Raw genomic sequence first — 9,856 nt, forward strand, 5'->3', positions numbered from 1 at the left:
TGAGAGTGTTCATAAATATCACGTTAGATCTAAATATGAATATCATATATACCAGGAGAAGACCGGTTCCTCGTTTTCTTCCACCCGTTAGCCTCACTATACGAGTGCAACATTCTTAATTCGCCGATCAGATAAATCAATAAAAATATAAATAAAGAGGTAAACAGATGGCTTAACAACCTTTACAGAATATTCCTTCCTTTTTGTATTGTGGTGTCGATCCCACTGGAAAATAAAAATATTCAGCACGTCTGCCCTTGGCACGTGGATATCGTAAACAAGGTAAAGAATATATACGAAGGGGTAACCTTTGTGACAGGTAGCAAAATAATCTAGAGAGATTCTTTTAAGTTGCGATTGTACATGGCACGACAGGTTGCCTCATTCCAGATATGGTGACATTTAGCCCAAACCACCGTTACTGAATTGTCACCAACATGGGTGAGCATACATCTACAACTTGTTGACCATGCATGGGAAGTCAATATTCTCCAGTTTTCATGCATGTCTGGTCTTGGGGAATGTAAACCAGTGAAGACGCTCTTGTGGCTGTTTGGCAGTCTGTAACTTTCGTTGAAGTCCTTGTTTTCCACTAATACGGTGATTGCCTGGGGTTTGACGTCGTGCTTAGCACCACTTGTTTTAAAGTTATTTGCCAAAGGCCGCTAGTTTAGATCAGACATATCGGTCTGCCATCCTGAGCGTGGCATTATAAACAAATAATCAAACAAATAAATAAGTGAATAAAACATACCTGGCCGTGTACCATTACAAATGTACATGCACGCACAGCTGATTTCCACGTTTACGCAAAATGTCAGACTGGGCGTATTCAAATTCAAATAAACCATGGAGCCCTGTTTTTATGTGAACAGTAATAATAAAACTAACGATTGACTCACGCGCTTGAAGAAATGGGACAATGACAGAACCTTTAAATGTCACAACACAGACTATAATTTAATTAACATAGGTACATATGCTTAACGCATGCAACGATGTATATTCTTTCATGTATAGGCCTAACGTGGGAAGGTCTTCCAACAACCTGCGGTTGGTCGTGGGTTTCCCCCGGGCTGTGCCCGATTTACACCCACCATAATATTGGCCGCCGTCGTATAATTGAAATATCCTTGAGTACGGCGTAAACCACCAGTCAAATAAATAAACAAATAAATAAATAAACAAATAAATAAAAAAAATAAATAAATATTGGCCTAATTAATCTCTTGAAGAACAATTGTTAAAATGCCAACATTTGCTAAGTGTTCAAATAACAGAACATGTCAAATATAAGCACCAACTTTTCAAAATGCTATGAATGAAAATTAAACTGTTAAATTTCTAACAAGTTAAACAACGTTAACCTAACATTACGTATGCCTCATCTGCTCTACTATAACCTCTACTATAACCACAGGATGTTGGAAGAGTAGGTGTTTGTCCCGTTTACAATTGTGAACTGTGAATGCACCACAGTTAAGTTTTCATTTCATGATACTGATTAAAAATGAATTTCACTTGAGGCCCTGTTTGCATGGATTCATCTGGATTTTTAGCGAATGGAATTGAGATTTCGAGTTTAAATTGTGTCCCTCAGTTGAATCCTTGCACTTTAGAAGTCATCTAAGTGCTGTTCAATATAAACTCGGCCCGCCACACATGTTACGTGCATGGAACAAGCAGTCTTTAGTGAAGCGTCACAAATAGACATATACATTTGAATTTCAACAGCAAAGCATCGATCAAGCTTGCCTTTAAACTTCATTTATGATCAAAATTGCCAAATGTATCTCGCTTTTGTCGACGCGTGTTGCTACAAACTGGCCCGGAGATGGAATTTGTAAACGACGAGCAAACTTCGATTTTTCCCTCTCTCTCTGCGTCTTCGCAAAGGGGTGAAAAGATCAAAGATGGTGTTGTCGAGTTGAAAGAGGGTGTTTATTATTGTAGCTATAACGCGCTGTTACCCGGGACTAAAACCTGCGGTATTTCTCACAATGAGACTCAACACGGCTGTTAATTTGAACTCAGAAAGACTGAGGCATTTATCCACCATTGATTTGCCACGAACATATATCCGTATCGACCTGTTAGGCTGCGACATTTTGACTGGTCGACTACAATATAAACCCGACGGATCACAATTTAAATGGCTGCTCATCTGTGATAAGTCCACTATCAGACCTCCAACAACAAAGAGTTCAGCCTGCTCGGTTTTCTGCAGTTTTCATAAGGTCTCTGTTAATGTAAGACCAGAAGCAACATTAAAATGCTTCATATCCAGTGTCCCTATGAATGGAGATTGACCATAAAACAGAAAAATATCGTCACAATTATTCGATCCGTTCACATTCGTTTTAATATCTTCCTGTCTTGAAAATGGCTTCCCAGGGCGTGTACCAAAATTGAACGATTAAATCTTGAATTCAAATATTAGCTGTCATTTGGTTAAGAATGTAATAGCCTGGATTTACGACTCACTCGCAGATAATTTGTGTTAATTTGCATATATGTACTGGAATGGTGTTTGTGGTGTACTACACTCAAAAAACTAATCTGTTAAATTTAACAGAAACTGTTGTCTGAATGATGCTAGAATGTATTCTGCCATTGCAACAGATTATAGTGTTAAATATAACAAACATGTTCTATTAAATCAACACTCTATTAGAAAAACAGAATATTATGATGAATTTGACAGACTATATATTGTGTTATAATAACAGAATACACTCTAGCATCACTCAGACAACAGACTTTTTGTTAAAATTGACAGATTATTTTTTTGAGTGTAAAAGTGAGTGTTTCAACCGGAGCGTGATACAACTGTGAGCCAGGTTAAGGCATGGCATAAAATGGTCTGAAACAAGAGAGCAATTTGTGGAAGCAGGGCTTCCAAAATTCAGTAGACAGTTGAATAAATATTTTATAGAGAAATTAAAACTTTAATTTTGCTTTGTTTCGTACCTCCAGTTTCATTTTTCAGTGAGTACTAGTGTGTAGACTGATCCTATTTGACCAGTCGCTCAATTAGTATAGACACATACGTATAGTTATCTACATAAATAAATGGATTACTTAGCAGTCTTTTGACTACATTAGTTGCATATACACGTATAATTGTAGGACCAAATCAGAAGTTTTAATTAAATTAATATACTCCTACATGTAATTTCAACATGAACATTTTCCATTTGCCTAGAAACAAAGTCTAGATCTTCCGCTAAAGAGTATCCCCTCACATGCGTGTAATAAAACGAAAACTATATTTTTATCTAAATCTCCAGTACCCTGCAGAGGTTACAGTTACTTATTCTACACATTAAACAAAATATCAAGTTCACACTATCTACACATCTGTTTCACTACTACAGGGAGACAGATTGAAAAGGCTGGAGCAGCAGTGGCATTACTACCGCATCTATTATTGCCAAATGTTGACAAGCGTTGATGTAACCTGTGGAAATGCCAGCTTTTCAACAGGGCGATATTTGTAACAGCGAGGATAAAGAGCCCTCAAGTGGTCTTGGGCTGGGGGAATGGTGGTGGCTCGAGGGGAGGGGGGTGGGGCCTGGAAGGATGGGGCAAACTTATGTAGCTTCCCAAGAACCACTGTCTCTGCTATAGCATTAGCGCTGATAACCGCATAAAGCATACTGAAAATGTTAAACTGTTTTATTTACACTCGCAGGTGTATATCTGGTAACACATTGTTCTCCTTTACAAAACACGAGCTCAGGCCAATTCCAACAAGAAAAAAAATCATTTATCTTTTGTTTATGTTTTTTTATCAATTCCCTCCTTCCACTGAATGGCAGTGTTTGGTGACATTTTGCTGGCTTTGGATAGGTGCTTATATCTCCGTTGTTTAATCGTGACAGTGGCGGCCGCCGTGTGGGCGTCGTCGTTGTTGCACAACACCTTGTGATATTAGCTTTCCAGCACATGTTACACGGCGCTAGCTTGTTCTCCTATTCAAAAGTGTTTGCATGAATTCTTTTCGTCAATGTACACTCTGAGATGCACAACAGTTTCACAAGCTTAATTTATACTCGGTTAAGTTTCTACGAAGCCACTGTGGTAATCAATAAGCAGGTAACAGTTTGAGGTTGTGGATCATTTTCACATGGCTCACGCTAATATTAAAGGTTAAGACAGGTATTAGGATTTTTAGCGTGCGATTAAAATGCTGTTTACGCTGACGCCGTTGTCTGACAAGCAACCCATCCGTCACATAGATCGCGATGGTCCACATAATTAAATATCCATGTACAACAAAACTTATTCATTATAAAAGTCCCAGTAACTTTTAAAAACGGGTACTTTGTAAAGCTCATGATAAACTAACCAGTGATAACATGCTGAAAAAAACGGGTACTTTGTAAAGCTCATGACAAACTAACCGGTGAAAACATGCTGAAAAAACTGGGTACTTAGTAAAGTTCATGTCAAACTAACTAAAAAAAAACCAATGACAAATTCAACAACACGAGCAGCTATAGCTTCTTGTGGAATGTATATACCATGTAAAAGTTAAAGCTCTTACTTAAATGTTCCTATCACTCCCAACTAGGTGACCACCTATGTCGCATGTTCGAATCCAGTTCTCGCTGTTTCGGCTGCGGCCGTAAGTCACTAGGTTTGTAAATTACCTGACGAATGTCGGTGGTTAACTGTACGTTTCTTCCACTCTTAAAGCTAGATGCTGTCATATAAGTGGAAAATTAAGCGCGGCATTAAATATCCATCAGTCAGTCCATAAGAAAGTAATTACAGTATTGCTTGCTATCATGCTTTTGCTATCAAACGGGATTGTTAGTGCTTTGTGATGTCAAAATAGTCCATGCATTCAACATGGATAAGACTGTTCCTTCTTTAACGTTCCACTAATCCAAAATACGATTTTCTCTACCAAAACATACGTTTTAAATGTTAATTAAAGTAACAAAATAATGAAAACGGGGTTTTGTATATACTGAGTAGCATGCGCGAAATCGATTCCTGATGCTCCTGAACAGCAGTTTTTGTCTATTATTAATAATACAAATTAGAATTGTTTCCAAAGGGTGTGAAAGGAGAAGATATGTCATAGATAAGTTCCCTTTTCTACATCAGTTTATTTATATATTTATTTGCATTCAAGACTATCTCATTTATATTACATTTGTCAAGTATATGGGCGGAGATCTATAGCCCACAGGAACGCACACGTGACAAAATGTATTCTAAAGCCACCCTGAAACAGCCTGTTATGGATTCGAACACATATCTCATTGATTGAATGTCTGTGGTTTTAAGCAAGATCAATATCTTAGATTACTCATAAAAACCATCTTTCCCCCAGAATGTCCCCTCAACCATACATATACACTTGGTCTTAATTATAACCGTTTATTCCTGTTATTTTTGACTTACTTTATACCGAAACTTAAACCTCTATACATGAAAAGTTATGCTGATATTTTGTCGGTTAAGCAGGCACCTTCTTGTAAGTTCTTTACTGTCTGGCTCACATTAAGAAAATATTGTCACCCCTTTCAGTGTTTTAGAGTAAAACACTTTTTGTTTTAAAGTAAAACATTTTCTGTTTTAAAGTAAAACACATTCTGTTTTAAAGTAAAACACATTCTGTTTTAAAGTAAAACACATTCTGTTTTAAAGTAATACACTAAATGTTTATAAGCTTGACACTTTTGTGTTTTCAAAGTGTTGACAAAAAATGTTAATAAAAGTGTCTTGTTTTCAAACACTTTTTATTTACTGTGATATAAAGTCCTCCTTCGCCCGCCCCCTGACAGTATTTAGTCAGCATTTCCCTCTCCTCCTCTTGTTTCTGGTTTATTGGCTGAGTTTGTCCCAGTAACAACTCAGCAAATCCTCGTCTCTTACGTTCGCGTGTGCACCGCTCCGCTCTCCGCGCAGCCGGCGTGGAATTCATCAGTACTGTAAGATTTGTAATTCTGCCCCTGTTAATTTGTGGAGAGTGTGCCAATGGCTTTTCATTTGGAGCAATTTAGACGACGGTTAATTGGAAGTATAGGAGAACGTGAATAATACAGCAGTTGTTGGGTGTTCCCTTCGTATTGGCGATCTGTTTGGGAATATATATAAATGGCGAAATAGGAAAGTTGCATGTGTATACTTTTAAATATTCAGCGCTTCTTGTCAGGCAACCGCTTTTTACTTCCCGCATTTGCTGTTCTCGAATGGCGTAAACGAATCACTTAATTTACCTTAAAATACGAAGCAGCTAAGCACGGTAATGGCAAGGGAAATTATCCTAAATTGGTTTTAATATCTTACTTAAGCTTGATAGTTGACGGTACAAAGCCAGTTTCCTGTCCCACGGGAACGATATTCACCGCGAGATCTCCATTTCCCCGGTTCCAGTCTCGGACCCCCAGACATGCGATGGTGCCCGACATGCAACTTTCGAATTTTTAATATATTTCATTAGGTATATTGGATCGTACTGTTGGACAATGGACAGAAAAGGTGGGTGTTCGGATCAGAGCCGCTAATCTCACACTTTCGCTGTAACCTGGAGGCCATATAATTCGACCTGAAAAGAGAATTTAAAACTCTGTCTCTCATGAATCGCAAAAAACATGTCATCTTGCGAAGCACTGGTTATAAAAGAAAGCTGAGTCTAAAGAAGATGGGAGACTAAGAAAGCAAAAATGAAAGAGAACCCTTCTAAAAAAAACAATATTAACGCAGAAAAATACAAAATAAAATTAAGTTCGAGTGAAAATTTGTGAGTATTGCGCTAAAGAGCAATCAAATAAATAAATATATCATCATATGTAAATTTGCATCCGCAATGCTTGTTTTTGAGTTTTTATGTCAAACTGTGAATTCAAATTGCCTTTACAAAACTGAGACTATAACCTTATCCGATCTTATACATCCATACGATTATATAAATAGTTTCACTATATTCGCATCTACATCACATAGGTTAGACTTAGTGATTAGGCAAAACTCCCTACATTGATCCGCAGTTTTCATAGTGCTAGTATACTAAAATAAAACGGTTTCTTACACCTATAATGACTGGGTTTTTGAAAATAAACAATTTTCTAAATAAGAAAATCCGAAATATGTATTAAAACGATGAATTGATATGTATATGCCGTAAATTGCCATGTGGCTTGGTTTGCCTGTAATACAGTGTAGCCGTCTAGAGATCATGCACAAGAGATTTACCAACAATGATAGCGTTGTTATTGGGGCAAACTCTAGAGCCATCACAATCGACTTAACTTGATATTGTGACGGCTTCGAGAAGGTAATAGAACGGTGTGTATAATATATATGTGTATATAATAATATTCTTAGTCAGCTTCTTTCATGATTTTCAGTGAAGGGAAAGAATAGCACAGTATATAAACGACTGGCTTAAACACCGCTCGGCTTGTATTCAGCCTGACCATTGTAAAACTCCTCCGTAACGTAGGAGTTTTAAATGCTCTAACTCTAAGCGCGCAACACGATTGGACTATTGTAGTCTTTGTCGCGCACTGTAATCGAAATCGAGGCTTTAATTGTGGACGGCTTGTACATTGTCAAAAAGCAATATTTTGCCTAAAAGAACTATTAATTCGGTTGGATTCTTGCGCCAGTGTCCTCCCCTTTGACGAAGGAGATCGTGGTCTCTCAGATCCTACCGACAAAGGCCACAGGTGTGCTGATGTTTACTGCAGGTATTCCTAATGAAAATAAGATCGAGTTAAAATAATCTCGAGAGGAATTTATAATTGTGAGAGGCTTTAAGAGCCGTGTTCACCACGTGCTTACGGGGAGAAAAGGAGAGGTGTATCTTGCATTTTGGACTTTTGAAGAATATAGATAACCGCATCTTAATTCAGACATATAGATAAACAGCGGCCTATCAACCTTAGACTGGCAGGGTTCATAACAATGTTGATAGTCTTGGATCGACGGGAGACTTAAAATAGGGACGTGCGACGATCGTATAACCACTGGATTAGGTTGAACATGTGTCATATCAAACCTCGTATTGTAAAGACATGTTGTATCATGTATAAGTATACATAACGCATGTGTGTGTGTGTGTGTATAGCCCCGGAAAAGCCTAAACTTAACAGCGAGCAGGACAAGATCACCGCCGGATGCGTTTGGGATTTCGAAACCAGTTACCGCTCCCTGTCACGGTTTCACATCAAGATATTTGTCAGGTTCCTTGTAAGAAACGGTTGTTTTTATATATTTGTTTTCCTCTATCGTATTTTCTGCCAGATTTATACTGACTGACATGGATAGAGTTGTCATGTCATAGCATTATATAAATAAATGTATATACGAAACAAAAATTCTTTCAAAATATTTGAATTATTGATTTACTGATTTACTAGTCAGTTATTAAACACCACCTACCATTGCCAAGTTTACTGAAGAACTTTTCCACATCTGACATTGTACATACATAAGCACTATATTGGTGGAAGACAAGCAAGTGCTCTTCAACGAACGGTAGACTGCTCCAACGGATATATGGATGCCCCCGAGCGCTGATTGTTACTTGTATGCAACGCCCCTCGAACAGTAACAGTAGGGGAATCTACAAACGCCCTGTCCAAGCAAAAGCTTCTCGTATTTCACATTTATTTTCATCGTTTCATACTTCTTCCAGAGTTTACAGCAATGATGCCATATTGTGATTCAACATGTCAGACACAATCTCGTCGTGCATAGCACGCATTATTATAACATCTGAATGATGAACATGAAACGACCACTAGACTTGCCTTATTCATTTGTTCTGAGATCTATAGAGTAGATAAAGTACCAATAGTACTTGTCCACGAAGGTCTGGTGCCTATCCAAACATATCATCGTAAATAAATAGACCTCAATACGAGAAAACATGTGCTATTCCATTGCATAGAGTCGACTGGTGCAAAACATTTCAGTAAGCCTAACCCTTTGTGTAGAAAACCAGTTACTTTTATGGCGTTTTAATATTATTGTCGATCTTTTTTTGAAATCTCAATTACTGTAAAACATTTTTAAAAAAGCTGACATGGTATATACAAACAAAACCATGTTTTATGTATAAAGCCATTGATTTTGAAAGCGTTTTGTTATTAAATTCAGCTTCTTTCAAATCAAACTGACGGTAAAAAGAACATTTGGTAGGAAATCTGTCAGCCTTTACGATATAAGTCATTCCGTTATTTACTGCTCATCCACACATATACACCGTATCTGTACGGACCGGGGCAATTCCCTGTTTTAATTATGAATCATCTGTCGGTGGTAATTGATAAAGTCTTCAGTTAGCGAGTCGTGAAAGCTAACGTTAGCTAATTAACTGATTGCCCGAGTTGGGGCGATTATTGATACGTCGTCGCTGTCTGCTGGTCATACATCAGCAGTGAACAGCTAACCTGCCATTATTTACAAGTAGGCAGTATACATAGGTACCGTCACAGTCATGCATTATTTCGACAGACGCTCTTGTACGCTGAAGAATATTTTATAGCTCTATTAATATTTCTTTGTAACAAAACTCAGCGACGTGTCGACGACACGGAGAAGTTAAGTTTTCTTGCCAACCGTCTGTGAATATACTGCTATGCATCTATACCACACCTGTTCACGTGCCGCACTAACCTTGCTCTATACAGGAAATTGACAATCTTCTGACGCTTGGTCATGATCTACACGTTTCTGGTCAGCAACACTTTTAGATATTCTTAACAGCTGGTCAAGATTTTATGATTAATATTTAAAGAGAATATGTCAAATAAAGCGATTTTACGAATGTAAAAGACTACAGCATAGGGATAAAACTAGAGCAGTGACTACAGTGCGATAGCTGGCAAAT

The sequence above is a fragment of the Liolophura sinensis genome, chromosome 13 (assembly GCF_032854445.1).
Source record: "Liolophura sinensis isolate JHLJ2023 chromosome 13, CUHK_Ljap_v2, whole genome shotgun sequence".
Taxonomy (NCBI): domain Eukaryota; kingdom Metazoa; phylum Mollusca; class Polyplacophora; order Chitonida; family Chitonidae; genus Liolophura; species Liolophura sinensis.